The sequence below is a fragment of the Triticum urartu genome, chromosome 2A, assembly GCF_056163025.1.
Source record: "Triticum urartu cultivar PI428250 chromosome 2A, HENAU_Tu73, whole genome shotgun sequence".
NCBI lineage: Eukaryota > Viridiplantae > Streptophyta > Magnoliopsida > Poales > Poaceae > Triticum > Triticum urartu.
This window is the reverse complement of record NC_141874.1, coordinates 728,904,727-728,925,092: the sequence shown is the minus strand read 5'-3', so window position 1 is coordinate 728,925,092 and position 20,366 is coordinate 728,904,727. Positions and strand designations below refer to the sequence as shown.

General features: G+C 46.3%; 1 long non-coding RNA gene across 3 annotated transcripts; it reads right to left on the bottom strand.

Moving 5' to 3' along the window:
* Positions 1-1,314: 1,314 nt before the first annotated feature.
* On the bottom strand, positions 1,315-18,825 carry LOC125551862 (uncharacterized). Of its 3 annotated transcripts, none has more exons than XR_015617603.1 (5): positions 18,513-18,825; positions 18,314-18,410; positions 3,496-3,570; positions 2,603-3,367; positions 1,315-1,598 (listed from the first exon to the last, which is right to left on the bottom strand). It is a non-coding gene; the product is annotated as an uncharacterized LOC125551862 (long non-coding RNA). The 3 variants fall into 3 exon arrangements; XR_015617604.1 differs by lacking the exon at positions 1,315-1,598 and adding an exon at positions 2,187-2,255; XR_015617602.1 differs by lacking the exon at positions 1,315-1,598 and having other exon boundaries at positions 2,191-3,367.
* Positions 18,826-20,366: the final 1,541 nt, after the last annotated feature.

The following is a 20,366-nucleotide window of genomic DNA, read 5'->3' as shown; positions in this document are numbered from 1 at the left end:
GCATTTCTATAGTACTATCTATGTCCTGGTTTATTGATCTTTATTGTAATATGTGCCAAATTTTAACCATAAATTTAATTAACAAAATGTTCATGCATGTCACAAAAAATTATATCATTGAAAAGCATGCTCAAATACAAATCAACGATATAATTTTTGTTGACATGTATTAACATTTTATCAGTTAAATCTTTTGATCAAAATTTAACACAAATTACAAAGGAAACTAATAAATCAGGACAGAGGTAGTAGGGTGCATCATACCAAGCTCTCGGACTGACAGTGAGATAGATTGCTCTCTTGCATCGTGTCCATCCAAAAGTGATCCAACGCCCACGCGAGCCGCCGCACGGGGTGACGAGGGTGCACACTGCACAGCTACTTTCCGAGGGCCATATCATTAAATAATCAAGTGGCAGCCCAGGCATGTACCATGGGCGTAATTTTCATAAACGTGGAGGTGTTTTTTGCAAAAACTCCGGGCCGAACGGCTGGGCCACGAAGCTGCCCACGTGGCACCGTTTGTAAGCTTCTGATTAGTTGTGGACTAAATTATCCCATGCATTTCAAGTTTGTGGATGAGTTGATCATCTTTTGTAACTTTGTGGACTAAACCATCACATCTAATACAAGTTTGTGGGTCTCTAGTGCTCTTGCCTCGAAGAATTACTTACAATGTTTTCCATACGAACAAATGAAATTAATTTAATAGTACTAGTAGTAGTACTAGTACACTTTATATGCACATATGCACTTGTGTTTGCGGCCCTCTCTTTATCTGATTTGATTTGATGCCTCTCACAAAATCACCCAGCCTCTGTGTAGTACGTACCCAGGCCGGACCAGCGGTCTATCATATCCCACGTCCCTGCATGTGTTGTTGGCTGGCTTTTGTCGCGGCGCTCGCCGATGCGGGTCGGGTCGTGGTGCACGGCGGGCTGGAGTCAATTCATCATCTTTCTTCTAGCGCTGCCTCCGGCTGGTGTGTAGGCAGCGATTCATGTGGTACTAGATAGGAAGCGCGCCCTGGCCCGTGTTGCCCGGCCCAACCGCAAGATCCAAAACAGTATAGTAGTAGCTGAAAGCTCGAAGCATCAAGTTTGGCAAAAAGGAATAGATCAAAATTATAGCGAGTTATTTATATAGAAAGCAACACACCCACAGGTCTTTCATAATAATTAGATCAAGTCATTTGTATATTAAGAGACTGGAGGCTGAGTAGTGCATTAGAGGATAGCCGTACAATACAGAATATATATACCATTGGTCTGGACAGAAGTGTAGAAAAGCACAATTACACTGATTGTGTTCTGTGAGTACATCCTTCGACGGTAAATGGCTCTACAAATTCCAAGATCGATGATCCAACATGATATAAAGAATGAGATTCTCACAATAAATATAGTCAACCTGTGGTTGGAATATATAAGCAATGAAAGTAAGTATATCTTTGGGCAGCAGCTCAATGCCCCTTAATGATCTCATAGTCCCAACACTTCTGAGAAGCAGCTTGACTCCCTTAATGATCTCTACATAGTTAGGAATATAACCCTCTTCACCACTGACCATAAAAGGAGATAAATGCGAACGGAGGAATCCTGAGATAAAATGAAAATTATCAACTTCATCACTGATGCTTGGGTGTAGTTACTTGAAAACTTATTTTGCATAGCATACCTAATAGGTAGTAGACAAAATCTATCAGTTCAGTTATAAGCTTGAGGAATACTACAGAAAAGAAGAAATCATTACTTAGTAAAGTGTTTTTCTCAAAGATAGTTTCGAGAGAGGCTTGAAAAGAAAACAGAGTGCTGATTCTACAATTCAGCAGCAGGAATACACACATTTGAGTGATGCCACGCATATCAGCATATACATATTATACATAACTTGTTGATAACAGAACCGAGAGTATGCCTTAATGAGAAACTCAGCGATAACAGAACCGAGAATATTAATAACTTAGCTCTGATAAGAAAAATAAATCAACGATAGATTATCAAAAGGCCCTCACCATTATGTAAAAACAATGACAGCATAAATGTGACCAAGAACCAAAGGAGCAGCGGCAGCAGTAATGAACGATGAATCAAAGACAGATTATCCAAGCCAAAGGAACAGGGAATATAGCATATAATGTAAAAAACAATGACAACTCGCATAATAATAACAAAAGGCAGAAGAAAATTTGTCAGAGCAATGACCAAGAACCAAAGGAGCGGTGGCAGCAGTAATGGACGATGACCCTAAGAAACCTAATAAGTAAATGTAAACAAAGCTCACAGCTATATACAACAGACAAAGCCAAAAGGAATGCAAAGATCAATTGTGTAATAGAAATCAGGAAACCAATCTGAATGTAAACAATTTAAACAGTAGGCAAATGCCACAAAGCTGCTTGAGTTCAAGTTATTCTCCTATTTAATTATCCAAAGAAACAGATATATGCCATACTTGCTCGAATAAATACACACACCTCATATGCTCATATAAAAAAACTAAATCATCATACCCATAAGATATCCAAATCATCATGTTATATATTTGCATGGAGATGCTCTTTAAGACAGAACTCGATAAGTCAGTGGTCAGTCAAGATTACCATTTAGAAACCATTGAGAGATTACCCAAAACCCAAAAGCGTTGTTCCGCATAGAACACCAATTAGATCATGGGAACTTAGAAACCATTTAACTTTAGACATTGCTACCTTTCAATTGGAAAACATCACATCTGTGTATGAAGATGCATGGCACTAACAAAACTTCCAGTACTATAAGAAAAGAAATAACACCTGGTTATTTTAATTACTTGTGATTCTATCTACCATTGATTTATGATTTCCAACTGTTTACTTTCTAGCTCTTGATTCTATATTCCATCATAGGTAAATGTTAAGTTTTCTTCTTAATTGTGTAAGAAACACTAAAAATTATTGACGGCATTCAGATATCTCGCTCCAGCGCAATATAAATTCCATCGGTTAATTTAGATATTGGTAAAAGTCATATTTATAACCATTAATTACATCTGATATACTCTTATTTTGTCTTGATATGGAATAATCATATAGAGAGACACATGACGTATTTTCTTATTTTGTCAGAACTGAAAAAACCACTTATAGAGACACACGGTAGGCAAATGTCCTGAACAATGCTTCCATCTCATGCCTTGAGACTTGATTTAATTTTAGAAAAAGAACCTTGAATCAAACAACCCAAACGGTGGTAAGAATAAATTGGGAGGAGGAGCTCACATGAAGAGGTGCAAGAAGAGAGAGGATACTACGGTGGGAGGTGCAGGCCTTCGGTTACCTTCATAGGAGCAGGGTAGCAGACTCGTGTCATCAGTGGTGGGTCTCAACCTGGACAGATTATCAAGCACCCAACAATTAAGATTCAACCTCGTGTCAAAAAATGCTTGGATAATAGTCTGGTGGTCAGGAGATTTTTAACATAAATTGCTTCGATATTAGCCTGGTTGGAATCTTACCAGATGAGTGGAGATTCATGTATGTGGAACTTCATACGCAGCTACAGAATCATAAGAATTGTCCATCAATATGTCCTGCCACAAAGAACGTTTAATTAGGTGCTAAATAGATGCATCACCAACAATATATAAATCTGCCAATTGTGAGCAACAAGCCAAGTAAAAGGAAAAGGCTGACAATTGTAACCACGAAATGGCTGCAAGCATTTCTAGCCATAAGGCAGATGATATAAGGAGGATACTTGACAAAACGCAATAGAAAAATAAGGGAACATCCACAACCAGAAAATAGTGGGATTCCCCACCACTATCGCTCCAGAGGCACCAAGAACAAAGCTATAAAAGGCTCAGGACATGAACTGATTCAGTTCCAACCCATAGCTCAATGATCCCCATTAAACTGGTGGGGTGCTACCACGAGGAAAACAAAGCAAGCGGGTAACAACTAACAATAGGAAGTCGAGCGTAACAGCAAGCATTGAAGCAACTGAATTCAGCAGGCTTTAATCCAAGATTGGACTGTACAGCACGCATGCACACCTATCGAATCCAATCCAATCATTATAATTCCCAGACCGTCGCAGCTTAAAAAACTACAGGGCACTTCACATGTTGAAAACTAACGAAATTGAGCGCGGAGACAACTTAACTAAGCAGGTTCAAGGACAGTAGAATTCATGGCACATCTGTAACTTACCAACATGTAGTTTTTCTATCATGCAACTGTCCCAAATAAATGTTTCCATGAACAACATAATTACATAAAGATGCAAAAATAAATATGAATGGAGGATAGACCTCACTCCCCACTAATCTGCCAAGATATGCCACACCCTTGATAACTGAAGATGCATTAGTATAATCTGTAATCAATAGGAACAAACTGTAACGCCCTCGATGCGGCTATATCTCCTACGTGTCGAAGCACGACTTAGAGGCATAACCGCATTGAAACCAATGTCGCAAGTAAGGTAATCTTCACAACAACCCATGTAAATAGATAATAGGGGAAAAAGGTACATTGTTGGCTTACACTCGCCACGTCACACAAATACATGAATAACATTACAATCATCCAATACACTCATGGTCCGACTACGGTACCAAAATAAAGATCAACCCCCACATGCGACAAAGTCCCCGATCGCCCTAACTGGGCACCACTACTGATCATCTGGGAAAGACACATAGTAACGACGAGAGTCTTCATCGAACTCCCACTTGAGCTCAAGCGTATCGTCTGGAATAGTATCATCGGTCCCTGCATCTGGTTTGGAAGTAATCTGTGAGTCACGGGGACTCAACAATCTCACACCCTCGCGATCAAGACTATTTAAGCTTATAGGTAAAGGCAAGGTAATATGTGGAGCTACGGCAAGCGACTAGCATATATGGTGGCTAACATGTTCGCAAAAGAGAGCGAGAAGAGAAGGCAAATGCATGGTCGAACAACTATGATCAAGAAGTGATCCTAGAAAAACCTACGTCAAGCATTACTCCAACACCGTGTTCACTTCCCGGACTCCGCCGAGAAGAGACCATCACGGTTACACACGCGGTTGATTCATTTTAATTAAGTTAAGTTTCATGTTATCTACAACCGGACATTAACAAATTCCCATCTGCCCATAACCGCGGGCACGGCTTTCAAAAGTTCAAATCCCTCCAGGGGAGTCCCAACTTAGCCTATCACAAGCTCTCATGGTCAACGAAGGATATTCCTTCTCCCGAGACATTCCGATCAGGCTCGGCATCCCGGTTACAAGACATCCTCGACAATGGTAAAACTAAACCAGCAACACCACCCAGATGTGCCGACAAATCCCGATAGGAGCTGCACATATCTCGTTCTCAGGGCACACCGGATGAGCAAGACGTCGGGTAGGCCAGCCCAGAGTTGCCCCTGGTAGCCCCGGACATCGCTCAGTTGGACCAACACTTAGAGAAGCACTGGCCCCGGGGGGGGGAGGGGTTAAAATAAAGATGACCCTTGAGTCCGAGAAACCCAAGGGAAAAATGCTAGGTGGCGAATGGTAAAACCAATGTTGGGCATTGTTGGAAGAGTTTTATTCAAGGCGAACTGTCAAGGGGTTCCCATTATAACTCAACCGCGTAAGGAACGCAAAATCCGGAAACATAACACCGATATGACAGAAACTAGGGCAGCAAGAGTGGAACAAAACACTAGGCATAAGGCCGAGCCTTCCACTCTTTACCAAGTATATAGGTGCATTAAGATAATAAGATAATACAGTGATATCCCAACAATAAACAATGTTCCAACAAGGAACGATCTCCAATATTCACCTGCAACTAGCAACGCTATAAGAGGGGCTGAGCAAAGCGGTAACATAGCCAATCAACGGTTTGCTAGGACATGGTGGGTTAGAGGTTTGACATGGCAATTTAGGAGGCATAATAAGCAATTGGTAGGTATCGTAGCATAGGCATAGCAAAAGAGCGAGCATCTAGCAAGCAAAGATAGAAGTGATTTCGAGGGTATGGTCATCTTGCCTGCAAAGTTGTCAGAGTTGACTTGATCCTCGTAAGCGAACTCAACGGGCTCCTCGTTCACGAACTCGTCTCCCAGCTCTACCCAAACAAGAACAACAAGCAAACGAAACACAGTCAACCACGTGCAATGCTTAAACAACATGATGCAAACATGGTATGATATGCAGGATGCGGTATGTGATGCATATGCAAGATTTGATAAGGAATGATTGAACCTGGCCTCAATTTGGAAATCCAAGAGTGCCACTGGAAAGGTGAGGTGATTTCGGTTGAAATCGATATAAAGATCACCGGAATCGGATGCACGGTTTGGAAATGGCAAGCAAAGCAAATATGGCACCGGTCTGCGATAATCAACAAGTGACCAACTAAATGCATCAAGATAAATATGCTACGACACTCAAACATGACAACAAAATACATGGCAGGGATCCGCTCATGAAGCTTGACAAAAGATGAACACTGAGCTACGGTTAATTCATCCATTAACAGGTTCAAACAAGTATGGCAAAAATGCAAATGATAAGATGTTTCAGAATTAGTGAAATTAACACAAGTCTGGAATTTATTATCAAGAAGCACACTTTAGAGCATGAAAACTACATGCTACATGAACTTAACATGGAAAATCAAGGCATGGAGTGAAGCTACACAAAACACTTAACAAAAGTCCCTTAGTGACCTTGAGCCAAAAGGGATCAGAAAATACAATTGCAAGCATGTGAACATGGCAAAAATATAAACAGATTCAGACTTAGTGAAAAACTAAAGCATGCAAATCAGTTAACGAGTAGGCATGTTAATGAGCTCGATGCACTCACTACAGAGCATAGCATGACAAACTAAGCATACAACCATCAAGAATACATAGTATAGAAGATAGACATGGCAAGAACACCAACATAGCATGCACGGATCAATAGCGACATCCTCGGCAAAATCGCTAAACATGTCAACAATCTACCAGGATTATTTTATAGCAAAAGTAGAGCTCGATTGACTCAAGCTAGGGTGCTCCATAAATGCAAACAAAGAAATGGATGGATAGAGCACCACAATGTTAACAAAACATCCTTACTGATTATCCTCAAAAGAGGCAGGGATCACTATGAAACAACATGAACATATGGCATAACGACAAAAACAGAACAAGGACTTGGTAAAATTCTAAGTCCCTGAAATCAGCATTACCGATTATGCTACTTTGCAAGCTTGTTCTAGTCACCACAAATATCACAAAAATACATGGCAAACACCTCTGTAAAGATGGCATGGCATATAACAAAACTCATGTAGAGCTCAGGATCATAGCATGCACATATTAATCATGGCAAAAATGACAAATAGCTATTTGCTGAAATAGATCTGCCAAATTCATCATATAGATCTCTTCCAACAGCATTTCGGGCATCAAGATGAGCTCAAATTAAAATGATGCAATGAGATGAAATGGTGTACTCATCGAGAAGAACATTTTGATATGCTACACGCACAAATCGGAGCTACGGATAAAGCGTTATAGCATGCCAAAGTTTGCAAAAAAATTAGGGTTCGGCGATGAAAAAGTCAACCCTCGCGAAAACTGGATCTGGATCTGGCGCGTGACACTGTTCACCGGAGCACGCACTTCGAGGCACCGCCGGAGGTCGCCGGACTTGGCGGGTTTGCCGGCCGGAGGAGGTGGATGACGGCGGGGCGGCGCGGCGGAGAGACCGGGGCGGCGAGGCGCGGCCAGGCGGCGAGGTGGCGCGGCTCCGTCGCCGCTGGCAGAGCTCGCCGGAGCTCAGCGGCGGCGTCGGGCATCTCGGGCAGCCGGACGGGAGGAAGACAGCTGCGGGGTCTCAGGCGAAGGCGTGAGGAGGCGGCGGAGAAGACCGGGCCGGGAGGGCCCCGCACGGGCCTCGCGGGCCCGCCGGGTCGGCGGCGAACTGGGGACCGGCCCAGGGACACATGGCGACGAGGGATTGGTCCGGCGGAGCGGGCGGACACGTCTGCTGCCCGGATTTTTGTCTGGCGGCGGCGGGTGGAGTTTTTAGGGTTAGGGGGAGAAAGAGACCCGGGATTTTTGGAGGAGGGGCTATAAATAGAGGTAGGAGGAGCTAGGAGACTCCAAATGAGGTGCGGTTTTCGGCCACGCGATTGTGATCGAACGCTCTAGATGATGGAGAGGGTCTTGGTGGGTTTTGGGCCAAATTGGAAGGGTGTTGGGCTGCAACACAAACGAGGCCTTCTCGGTCCCTCGGTTAACCGTTGGAGTATCAAACGAAGTCCAAATGGTACGAAACTTGACAGGCGGTCTACCGGTAGTAAACCAAGGCTGCATGGCAAGTCTCGGTCCAATCCGGAAATGTTTAACCCGCACACACGAAAAGAGGTAGAAAGGGGCACCGGAGGAGATAGGAGCGCCGGAATGCAAAACGGACAACGGGAAAAATGCTCGGATGCATGAGACGAACACGTATGCAAATGCAATGCACATGATGACATGATATGAGATGCATGACAAAGGCAATAACACACGGAGACAAAAACCCGATCCCGAGGAAAATAAAATAACTTAGGCCGGAAACTGCAAGAGTTGGGATACAGATAAGGTAAATTACATCCGGGGTGTTACAACACTCCACCACTACGAAAGGATCTCGTCCCGAGATCTAGGACTGGAAAAATGCCGGGTACTTAGAACGGAGGTGATCCTCGCGTTCCCAGGTGGCTTCACGGTCAGAATGGTGTGACCACTTGACTTTGAGGAATTTGATTGACTTATTGCGAGTCTTGCGCTCAGTTTCTTCAAGGATAGCAACGGGGTGCTCACGATAAGAAAGGTCTTCTTGGAGATCAATGTCTTCGAAGTTGATGGTGCGGTCAGGAGTCTTGAAGCACTTGCGGAGCTGAGAGACATGGAACACGTCGTGCACGTTTGCAAAGTTGGAAGGAAGCTCGAGTTGATAGGCGAGATCGCCTCTCTTGCTGACGATCTTAAAAGGACCCACATATCTAGGGGCAAACTTCCCTTTGATACCGAAGCGACGAGTACCTTTCATTGGAGAGACGCGGAGGTAAACATGGTCTCCAATCTCGAAAGCCAAATCACGATGCTTACTATCATAGTAGCTCTTCTGGCGCGATTGCGCTGCTTTGAGGTTATCACGAATGACTTTGCACATCTCCTCTGCCTCTGTGATCAAGTCATTTCCAAGAAGTTGACGTTCACCGGTCTCTGACCAGTTAAGAGGAGTACGACACTTCCTGCCATAGAGAATTTCAAATGGGTCCTTGCCCGAACTCGCTTGAAAGCTGTTGTTGTAGGAGAACTCGGCATATGGAAGACAATCTTCCCACTTCATACCGAAAGAGATAACGCAAGACCTGAGCATATCTTCGAGAATATGATTGACACGCTTGACTTGGCCGCTAGTTTGAGGATGAAAAGCTGTGCTGAAACGCATGTTGGTGCCCATGGCCTTCTGAAAAGAATCCCAAAACTTTGAGGTGAAGATGCTGCCATGATCTGAAGAAATCAACTGCGGAATACCGTGCAGAGAGACAATCCGAGAGGTATAAAGCTCTACCAATTGAGCTGCTATGATAGACTTTTTGATAGGCAGAAAGTGAGCCACTTTAGTGAGTTTTTCGATGACAACGAATATAGCATCATTGCCACGCTTGGACTTTGGAAATCCCGTCACGAAGTCCATCTCAATATGGTCAAACTTCCATTCTGGAATGGCAAGAGGTTGGAGGAGACCAGCTGGTCGTTGGTGTTCTGCCTTCACTCTTCTACAGACATCACATTCATTCACGAACTGAGCAATCTCGCGCTTCATACGAGTCCACCAATACGAATGCTTGAGGTCCTGGTACATCTTTGTACTTCCAGGGTGGATAGAGAGGAGTGAATTGTGAGCCCCGTTCATAATGACTTTACGAAGGTCACCTTTAGGCACAACAATGCGATCCTCGAAGAAGAGAGTATCCTTGTCATTAAGGCGATAGCACTTGTACTTGGGTTGACTCTTGGCAATCCCAATCTTCACCTTCTTCACCATAGCATCAAGAAGTTGAGCCTCGCGAATTTGATCTTCCAAAGTAGGAGAGACTTGGAGGTTGGCGAGGAAACCTTGAGGAACAACTTGCAGATTGAGTTTGCGGAAAGCTTCACAAATCTCGGGTTGGTAAGGCTTGAGAATCAGACTGTTGCAGTAAGCCTTCCTGCTCAATGCATTAGCAATTACATTGGCCTTGCCTGGAGTATATTCGATACTCGCATTATACTCTTGAATCATTTCGACCCAACGAGTCTACCTGAGGTTGAGATTAGGCTGAATGAAGATGTACTTGAGACTCTTGTGGTCAGTGAAGATGTCCACTTTTCTTCCCAATAAGAGATGTCTCCAAGTCAAAAGAGCATGCACAACTGCCGCCAACTCGAGGTCGTGAGTGGGGTTGTTCTTCTCGTTGAGCTTCAACTGGCAAGAGGTATAAGCCACAACTTTCTTCTCTTGCATCAACACTGCACCAAGATCTTGAAGAGAAGCATCACAGAAGACCTCGAACGGTTTGGATTCATCAGGAGGAGTCAGAACTGGAGCAGTGACTAATTTCTCTTTCAGGGTGTTGAAAGCGATGTCACATTCAGGAGACCAAACGTACTTCACGTGCTTCTGGAGAAGGTTGGAAAGCGGCTTCGTGATCTTTGAGAAGTTCTCAACAAACCTTCAACAATAGCTTGCGAGACCAAGGAAGCTGCGGAGTTGCTTCACGTTCTGAGGTGGTTCCCAATTCAAAATTGCAGACACCTTCTCAGGATTCACCGCTATGCCCTTAGCAGAGATGATATGCCCAAGATAGAGAACCTCATCGAGCCAAAACTCGCACTTTGAAAACTTGGCGTAGAACTGATGTTCTCTGAGCTTATCAAGCACCAAACGCAAGTGCTTGGCATGATCTTCCTTGTTCTTGGAAAAGACCAAAATGTCATCGAGGTAGACCAAGACGAAGTCATTTGTGTAATGGTTGAAGATGAAGTTCATCATGCGAGAGAAAGTCGGAGGAGCGTTGACGAGGCCAAAAGACATGACAGTGTATTCATATGAACCATAGCTTGTTCTGAAAGCCGTCTTGAAAATATCTTGCTCACGAATTCGGATCTGGTGATAGCCCATACGGAGATCAAGCTTGGAGAATACTTGACCACCTTTGAGTTGTTCAAACAGCTCGTTGATGTTGGGAAGTGGGTACTTGTTCTTTATAGTCTTCTTGTTCAATGGACGGTAGTCAACACAGAGTCGGTCCGTTCCATCCTTCTTCTTCACAAAAAGAACTCCACAACCCCACCGAGAAGAACTAGGTCGGATGAGACCCATACGCTCTTGTTCATTGAGTTGCTTCTTCAGCTCCTTCAACTCTTTAGGTCCCAACTTGTAAGGACGTTTGCAAACAGGTTCCATACCAGGCTCAAGATCGATGACAAATTCAACTTGCCGGTGCGGAGGCATTCCTGGAAGCTCTTCTAGAAAGACGTCTTGATATTCGCAAACGACTGGAATTTGCGAGATGGCCTCCATCTCATCCTTCTCATTGAGAGAAAACAGACGAATGGTATCATCCCTTGCGGCAAAGACAATTACATCCTCAGACGAATGAGTCAATTGAATCTGCCTGGCAGCATAATCAAGCTGAGCCTTGTGCTTAGAAAGCCAATCCATACCAAGAATAAGATCAAATCCGAGTTACCAAGGACCATTGGAGAAGAAAGAAACTTGTAGTCACCCAACGTGATAGTAACATCCGGAGCCATCATTTTGGTGTTCATGAACAAACCCGAAGAAGAAACCGCTATCGGCTTAGGAAAATCAACAGTATGCACATCATGCATGGAAGCAAAAGGCTTCGATAAAAATGACAAAGATGCACCGGTATAAAAAAGAACTCCTGCGAGAATGTCATTAACAGGAAGGTTACCCATAATCACATCTGGCGAGTCCTCTGCCTGAGCTGCGTTCAACAAGTTGACCTTAGCAGACTTGGGGTTATGCTTGACCATAGCTGTACTTGCCGATCTCACAGGAGGAGGAGGGGGGAGACGCCTCTGATTGAAGCATTTGTTGGCATAGTGACCCTTCTGTTGGCACTTGTTGCACGTGACCTCTGAAAGCGGACGATGATACGGAGCACTTGATCTTGGAGCTTGAGACGAAGTCTTGTTCTGAAAGCCAGGGTTGGGTGGGTGGGAAGATCCACTGCCACCTTTGCTCTTCTGCTGATAAGGCTGACGGAACGGAGGAGGAGGAAGCCAATACTTCTGCTGCTTAGCCACTTGAGTTGAGGAAGAAGGATTTGCATCTCTAACTCGCTTCTTGGAAGCATCGCACTTCAGTTGAGCAGTCTCTTGCTTCATTGCCATGTTGTAAAACTCATCGTACCTCTTGGGCTCAAAGAGGACGAGAGCTAGCTGGATTTCTTCTCTGAGACCACCCCTGAACTGGTATATCATGCTCTTCTCGTCAGGGACGTCTTGCTTAGCAAAACGGGAGAGCTTCTGAAACATTTTGTTGTACTCGTAAACAGACATAGTGCCTTGCTTCAGGCTGCGGAATTCCTCACACTTGCTTTCAACCACACTCTGAGGAATATGATGAGCTTTGAAGTCTTGACGGAATTCATCCCAGGTAATCACACGGCCTCCTCTGGAATCTTTGTACTGCTGAAACCATTCTGCAGCTTGGTCTTTGAGTTGGAAGGAGGCGAACTTGACAAAGTCCTCAGGCCTGACGTTACTGCACTCGAAATGCTTGCATATGTCCACGAGCCAATCATCAGCGTCTGTTGCCTCAACACAATTGCTGAAGGTCTTTGGCTGGTTAGCAAGGAACTGGTTGAGTGTAGCAAACTGATTCTGATTGTTGCCATGACCCTGGTTCCCTTGGTTGCGCTCTTGAAGAAGTTGCATGATCAGCTGCGTGTTTGCATTAGTAGCGGCCATCACAGCTTGCCATGCCTCCGGAGGTGGAGGTGGTGGTGGCGGATCAGGATTCGAAGTCGTGCGTGTTGGAGGAGCCATCCTGAATAGGGTGACATCCGTTAGCACATTGACAGACAAATATTTAAGCTGAATCAAACGGGTTGAAATTGCAACATAAAGTCTTCACTTCCGAAACAAATGAACGAATGCATTCCAATCGAAATGGTCACATATCCATAAATTGAGAAGCCACTTAGAATTGAGGTAGAAGAATAAAGACAAGGTACAGACAAGAACGAATACTTGGTGAGGATTACCCAATCCCAAACCAAATATCCGCGGAAGACAAACTAGAGCTACAAGAATTCCCACCTATGAAACTCCCGAACCTTTCCGGTTATGCAATCAGGTGTTGGGGATACAGGGGAAGCATAATATCTCACACAAATCTAGCAAATCCTACATCCAGCTGTATCCATCCTTCAACACATAACCGAGAAACCTTTGGAAATCATTTACCTCAACCTTTGAAAAGCATCCGTTATACGAGTTATGGCAATACTCCCGAACTCCCGCCCCAGTACTGGGTGGCGTCAAGGTTATCTCACCAACAACTGCATAAAAAAGATTTTCAATGTCAGCGAAACTCGGGTATTCCAGAATCTCAACGATAAAATTGTGACGACAACACCTCGGAGCTCAACTCCCCGGGACACTGCCACAACCCCTAAATGACAGGAGGCACCAAGAACGATGTTCTCGTCACAAATCGATCGGAACGATTCCAAGATACCCACGTGATCCTAAATTTTGTTAGTGAAATTTGAGAAGAGAAAGAGTCAAAACTCTACGTCAGGATGCCTCACCAGAGCGATGAAGGGACAGGGGAGTAAAAAGAATTCCTAACTCTCCGATATATAATTCCTAAATGACTCCAAACATTTTTCTAGACTCAACAACGCCAACGATTCGATCAAGCAGGGGGCTCCTAAGGTCGGGGAAGGCTCTGATTACCAACTTGTAACACCCTCGATGCGGCTATATCTCATACGTGTCGAAGCATGACTTAGAGGCATAACCGCACTGAAAGCAATGTCGCAAGTAAGGTAATCTTCACAACAACCCATGTAAATAGGTAATAGGGGAAAAAGGTACATAGTTGGCTTACACTCGCCACATCACACAAATACATGAATAACATTACAATCATCCAATACACTCATGGTCCGACTACGGTACCAAAATAAAGATCAACCCCCACATGCGACAAAGTCCCCGATCGCCCCAACTGGGCACCACTACTGATCATCTGGGAAAGACACGTAGTAACGACGAGAGTCTTCATCGAACTCCCACTTGAGCTCAAGCGCATCGTCTGGAATAGTATCATTGGTCCCTGCATCTGGTTTGGAAGTAATCTATGAGTCACGGGGACTCAACAATCTCACACCCTCGCGATCAAGACTATTTAAGCTTATAGGTAAAGGCAAGGTAATATGTGGAGCTGCGGCAAGCGACTAGCATATATGGTGGCTAACCTGTTCGCAAAAGAGAGCGAGAAGAGAAGGCAAATGCACGGTCGAACAACTATGATCAAGAAGTGATCCTAGAACAACCTACGTCAAGCATTACTCCAACACCGTGTTCACTTCCCGGACTCCGCCGAGAAGAGACCATCACGGTTACACACGCGGTTGATTCATTTTAATTAAGTTAAGTTTCATGTTATCTACAACCGGACATTAACAAATTTCCATCTGCCCATAACCACGGGCACGGCTTTCGAAAGTTCAAATCCCTGCAGGGAGTCCCAACTTAGCCCATCACAAGCTCTCACGGTCAACGAAGGATATTCCCTTTCCCGAGACATTCCGATCAGGCTCAACATCCCGGTTACAAGACATCCTCGACAATGGTAAAACTAAACCAGCAACACCACCCAGATGTGCCGACAAATCTCGATAGGAGCTGCACATATCTCGTTCTCAGGGCACACCGGATGAGCAAGACGTCGGGTAGGCCATCCCAGAGTTGCTCCTGTTAGCCCCGGACATCGCTCAGTTGGACCTACACTTAGAGAAGCACTGGCCCGGGGGGGTTAAAATAAAGATGACCCTTGAATCCGCGAAACCCAAGGGAAAAAGGCTAGGTGGCGAATGGTAAAACCAATGTTGGGCATTGCTGGAAGAGTTTTATTCAAGGCGAACTGTCAAGGGGTTCCCATTATAACCCAACCACGTAAGGAACGCAAAATCCAAGAACATAACACTGATATGACGGAAACTAGGGCGGCAAGAGTGGAACAAAACACTAGGCATAAGGCCGAGCCTTCCAACCTTTACTAAGGATATAGGCGCATTAAGATAATAAGATAATATAGTGATATCCCAACAATAAACAATGTTCCAACAAGGAACGATCTCCAATCTTCACCTGCAACTAGCAACACTATAAGAGCGGCTGAGCAAAGCGGTAACATAGCCAATCAACGGTTTGCTAGGACATGGTGGGTTAGAGGTTTGACATGGCAATTTAGGAGGCATGATAATCAAGTGGTAGGTATCGTAGCATAGGCATAGCAAAAGAGCGAGCATCCAGCAAGTAAAGATAGAAGTGATTTCGAGGGTATGGTCATCTTGCCTGCAAAGTTGTCAGAGTCGACTTGATCCTCATAAGCGAACTCAACGGGCTCCTCGTTCACGAACTCGTCTCCCAACTCTACCCAAACAAGAACAACAAGCAAACGGAACACAATCAACCACGTGCAATGCTCAAACAACATGATGCAAACATGGTATGATATGCGAGATGCGGTATGTGATGCATATGCAAGATTTGACAAGGAATGATTGAACCTGGCCTCAACTTGGGAATCCAAGAGTGCCACTTGAAAGGTGAGGTGATTTCGGTTGAAATCGGTATAAAGATCACAGGAATCGGATGCACGGTTTGGAAATGGCAAGCAAAACAAATATGGCACCGGTCTGCGATAATCAGCAAATGACCAACTAAATGCATCAAGATAAATATGCTACATTACTCAAACATGACAACAAAATACATGGCAGGGATCCACTCATGAAGCTTGACAAAATATGAACACTGAGCTACGACTAATTCATCCATTAACAGGTTCAAACAAGCATGGCAAAAATGCAAATGATAACAGGTTTCAGACTTAGTGAAATTAACACAAGTCTGGAATTTATCATCAGGAAGCACACTTTAGAGCATGAAAACTACATGCTACAGGAACTTAACATGGCAAAGCAAGGCATGACATGAAGCTACTCAAAGCACTTAACATAAGTCCCTTATTTACCTTGAGCCAAAAGGGATCAGAAAATACAATTGCAAGCATGTGAACATGGCAAAAACATAAACAGATTCAGACTTAGTGAAAAACTAAAGCATGCAAATCAGTTAACGAGTAGGCATGTTAACGAGCTCGATGCACTCACTACAGAGCATGGCATGACAAACTAAGCATACACCCATCAAGAATACATAGCATAGAAGCTAGACATGGCAAGAACAACAACATAGCATGCACGGATCAATAGCAACATCCTCGGCAAAATCGCTAAACATGTCAACAATCTGCCAGGATTATTTTATAGCAAAAGTAGAGCTCAATTGACTCAAGCTAGGGTGCTCCATAAATGCAAACAAAGACATGCATGGATAGAGCACCACAATGTTAACAAAACATCCTTCCTGATCATCCTCAAAAGAGGCACGGATCACTAGGAAACAACATGAACATATGGCATAACGACAAAAACAGAACAAGGACTTAGTGAAATTCTAAGTCCCTGAAATCAGCATTACCGATTACGCTACTTTGCAAGCTTGTGCTAGTCACCACAAATATCACAAAAATACATGGCAAACACCTCTGTAAATATGGCATGGCATATAAGAAAACTCATGTAGAGCTCAGGATCATAGCATGCACACATTAATCATGGAAAAAATGACAAATAGCTATTTGCTAAAACAGATCTGCCAAATTCATCACATAGATCTCTTCCAACAGCATTTCAGGCATCAATATGAGCTCAAATGAAAATGATGCAATGAGATGAAATGATGTACTCATTGAGACGAACATTTTGATATGCTACACGCACAAATCGGAGCTACGGATGCAGAGTTATAGCATGCCAAAGTTTGCACAAAAAAATTAGGGTTCGGGGATGAAAAAGTCAACCCTCACAAAAACTGGATCTGGATTTGGCGCGTGACACTGTTCACCGGAGCACGCACTTTGAGGCACCGCCGGACTTGGCGGGCTCGCCGGCCGGAGGAGGTGGACGACGGCGGGGCGGCGCGACGGAGAGACCGGGGCGGCGAGGCGCGGCCAGGCGGCGAGGTGGCGCGGCTCCGTCGCCGTGCACGCCGCTGGCAGAGCTCGCCGGAGCTCGGCGGCCGGGGATGGCGGGCGGCGGCGCCGGGCGTCGGGCCTCGGGCGGCTGGACGGGAGGAAGACGACGGCGGGGTCTCGGGCGAAGGCGCGAGGAGGCGGCGGAGAAGACCGGGCCGGGAGGGCCCCGCACAGGCCTCGCGGGCCCGCGGGGTCGGCGGCGAACTGGGGACCGGCCTAGGGGCATGTGGCGACGGCGGATTGGTCCGGTGGAGCGGGCGGACACGTTCGCTGCCCGGATTTTTGTCCGGCGGCGGCGGGTGGAGTTTTTAGGTTTAGGGGGAGAAAGAGACCCGGGATTTTTGGAGGAGGGGCTATAAATAGAGGTAGGAGGAGCTAGGAGACTCCAAATGAGGTGCGGTTTTCGGCCACGCGATAGTGATCGAACGCTCTAGATGATGGAGAGGGTTTTGGTGGGTTTTAGGCCAAATTGGAAGGGTGTTGGGCTGCAACACAAATGATGCCTTCTCGGTCCCTCGATTAACCGTTGGAGTATCAAACGAAGTCCAAATGGTACGAAACTTGACAGGTGGTCTACCGGTAGTAAACCAAGGCCGCATGGCAAGTCTCGGTCCAATCCGGAAATGTTTAACTCCCACACACGAAAAGAGGTAGAAAGGGGCACCGGAGGAGATAGGAGCGCCGGAATGCAAACGGACAATGGAAAAAATGCTCGGATGAATGAGACGAACACGTATGCGAATGCAATGCACATGATGACATGATATGAGATGCATGACAAAGGCAACAACACACGGAGACAAAAACCCGATCCCGAGGAAAATAAAATAACTTAGGCCGAAAACGGCAAGAGTTGGGATACATATAAGATAAATTACATCCAGGGTGTTACACAAACATACATATTGAATCACATGAAGCATGAACAGAACGCATTGGAGAAGAACAAACACCTTATGAACCCAGACTGACAAACTGGACAGTGAATCCATGGCGTATCATTTGGCTGGTCATGTAATTAGATCGGGGAGAGCATTGGCCGTGACCCTCCTGTTGAGTGCCAAGAGGAGGATGGATGGGCGGTTAGCGAGGAGAGATCGGCAGCAGCAAGTTAGGCACATACACATAGGTAGACAGGCTGCAGGCACATGCCGAGATGGGAAGCGGCAAGGCGCACATACAGGTCCCGGCTGAAGTTGGGGAACACACAGAGGACCTCGAGTGTGCTGGTCCAAGGCGCGCCACTGAGCTTGGCGCTGGCGTACGGCATGCACGAGCAGCCAAACAGGAACCTCTGCGCGCAGTCCGCGAGGTTGGCACGGAAGTCCACCACGGCTGCCGTCGTGTCGGGGACCTTGCCGCACATAATTAGCACGAAGGTGTTGGTGCCGTTGCGGCAAGTCGAGCGGCGTGGCACCGACGCACCTAGCACCGTTGACCCGCGGCGCCTCTCTACTCTCCTCCTCCTGTGACAGAGAGGATATGGAGGCGGCCAGCCGGGAGAAGGAAGGAGACGACAAAGGCGTGTGGACGTGGACGGCACCTTCGGCGAGAGGGGTGGAGCTAGGGACGCGGGGATGGGACGGCGGCTAGGGTTCATGTGAGGAACGAATGGGAGCACGAAGAGGATCAAGGAGACACGGGGATGGAGCAGTCGATCTAGCCCACCTCATCGAACCGCAGCCAACCAGCAGTCAACACGCAACCACCCAACATGTGAAAAACCGAAAATGCCCTTGGCGGGGCACAGGATTAACAGGCGGTGGCACAAGATATTTGCTGTTGGAGGGCGCACTGTTTTGATCCACAGTGTCTCTTTTCGATCCAACGTCCCACATCTGTCCATCTCATGATCGCGCGGTCTAAAACGCATCAAACAAATGATCCAACGGCCGAGAACACCTAAACTCCGAGGAGGCTGGGGTTCTCCCAGTATGTATCTTACGCGATGCGTGGTGTTTGCAGCTCGTCCATGGTTCGTCTGGTTGCCCAGCCACGGCATTGCCTTTGTTAGAAGGGAGAGAGAGGATTGGTGGAATAGTTCGTTGTATTGCTTGAGCCTCGTGGGCATATATATAGAGTATATGATCTACTTGGAGTACAAGGCAAGCCAGAATATTTCCTAGTCTAACCTATGTTTCCTAATACAATCACGTTACTCAACATCCCCCCGCAGTCACAACGGTAGCGACGCAGACGGTGAGACTAGAGAAAAATCCTAAGACAAGTCGACGGACACCCCCCACAGTCGTAACGGTCGACGCATCGTGGAGTCGTGGCTGGAGTGGAAACCAACGAGGTTGCTCAAGCAGGCGGTAGCCCTTTGTGCCGTTTGTCGATGTAGCCGAGAGCGTGGGTGGTGGAGCCGTGGTCGAGATAGTCATGCGAAGAATGCCGTGGTCGATGTCGAGTCGGGGTAGCCGGTGTCGAGGAAGTCACCGTGGAGCCACGGGCGCAAGAGGGCGCCGAGTAAGCATGGGCGCAGTGGTGTCAAAGTAGGGGTGTGCCGGGAAGAAAATGTTGTTGACGACGCGTCGCGGCGGGTTTGCCAAGCCCAGGGACACATCGTGGACGAAGGCACGCACCAGTGTTGCCAGCACCGGGCATGCATAGACGGACGAAGATGAAGTTGATGAAGCGCCGCACCAGGCTTGCCAGGCCCGGAGACACGTCGTGGACGAAGGCACGCAACGGTGTTGCCAACACCGCCATGCATGGACGAGGACCTGCACAAGCTGTACGCCATGTCGGAGAAGTCAGAGAGGCCAGCAGAGAAGGACTCGACGACGGTTGCGGCGTCAATCAGCGCGGTGCCGATGTCGCCTGCGATTGTCGGAGTAGACGAAGTGGTCGGGGTAGATGACGGCGACGGGCTGGTGCTGGACGAAGATGAAGAAGGTGGACGGATGGCGGCGGCGGCTACGTGGGTAGCGGCGGCGGCCAAAGAAGAGCGGCGGCAATGGCCTGACGACGGCGGCGGTGGCTAGGTTAGGAGCGCGGCGGCGA